A 1,637-nucleotide genomic window follows, 5' to 3' on the forward strand; every position below is an offset into this window, starting at 1 on the left:
TTGTACTGTCCTAGCATTTTTTGCGCCTCAAGAAATTTGGTCATGAGACTGAGATGGCCACTCCAGAACCTTCACTTTATTCTGCTATAGCCAGTGACAGGTCGACTTGGCCCCTTGTGTTTTTGATCATTGTCCTGTTGGGATGTCCAAGTACGTCCCATGCTGCCCTGCTGCAGAAAACCCCTTCCAAAAAACAATAACAAACACAGTAAGACCGGCTTTTTTTTGATAAAATATTTTTTACTCGGAACAAAAATAAGTATTACAAGAGAGTTCAGGGTTCTCCAGTGCATTACGCTCAGAACGCAGGGTTCAGGAGTGCATGGTACTCAGAACGCAGGGTAGCAAAGTGATACAAAAATGTAACAAAGATGGAACTGCAACCATCTCGCAGAGATGTCCAGGCCATGACAAGAGCGTCTTCTGATGAGAAGGGTTGAAGAAAACGGCCATGCAAGTTCACTGCAGAACTTAGAAAAAAGTAAAAATCCAATCCGATCTTTTCCCATGACACAATACGGCATCCACTGTAGAGAAATGGCATGCATGGGTGTCGTCCATGAAAGAGTCCTCTCCTAAAGCCCATGCACAAAAAAGCCTGCCTTGAATATGCTAGGGCCCATGCTGAAAATGAAAATGAAGACGACTACTGGGACTCTGTACTCCTCACCTTTGTAACGTCATACAGTTATGAAGCCATCAGCACCAAAAACATTTATCTCATCACTCCAGAGTAGGGGTGCAACGGATCGTGCCCGATCCGAACGGGTCGACCTGTTCGGATCGGCACAGTATGCGATCCGCGGAACGCACCGCCGCCGCGGCCTTAGGAAAGACCGCGGCTTCGGCCTAGCTCCGGAGAGGTCGCCATCTTGGTACACTGGGCGGCGGTGCGCGCTGACGTCATCACCCCTCCCTCTGCTCGTGGATTTTTTCTATTTTGCAAGAGCGCGCTGCGCCGCTGACTCTGCATGCAACCTGAGTACAGTGAGACGGACCAAGTACATCAGTACAGTGAGTTGGCTAATGGCTTAATAGCCATTAGCCAACTCACTGTACTGATGTACTCGGTCTAGTAAAACAGTAACACTGTAATTACTATTTTTGCCACTGTAATAATAATAGTCATAGCCAACATTGCCCCCACACTAGTAAACAGTAACACTGTGTGTATGGCCATTTTTCCCACTGTAATCAGTGGGAAAAATGGCTATACACACAGTATTACTGTTTACTAGTGTGGGGGCAATGTTGGCTATGACTATTATTACAGTGGGAAAAATGGCAATTACAGTGTTACTGTTTTACTAGTGTGGGGGCAATGTTGGCTATGGCTATTAATAATAGCCATAGCCAACAATGCCCCCACACTAGTAAAACAGTAACACTGTAATTGCCATTTTTCCCACTGTAATGGTCCCAAAATTGTCCGATGTGTCCGCCATAATGTCGCGGTCACGAAAAAAAATCGCTGATCGCTGCCATTAGTAGTAAAAAAAAAAATATTAATAAAAATGTAAAAAGACAAAACTTTTTTTTTTTTTACTGATCCGAAAATGATCCGATCCGTGACTCCTGATCCGAGGATCGATCTGATCCGTGAGTTTTTTGATCCGTTGCACCCCTACTCCAGAGTA

This window comes from Rana temporaria, chromosome 10 (assembly GCF_905171775.1).
Source record: "Rana temporaria chromosome 10, aRanTem1.1, whole genome shotgun sequence".
Taxonomy (NCBI): Eukaryota; Metazoa; Chordata; class Amphibia; order Anura; family Ranidae; genus Rana; species Rana temporaria.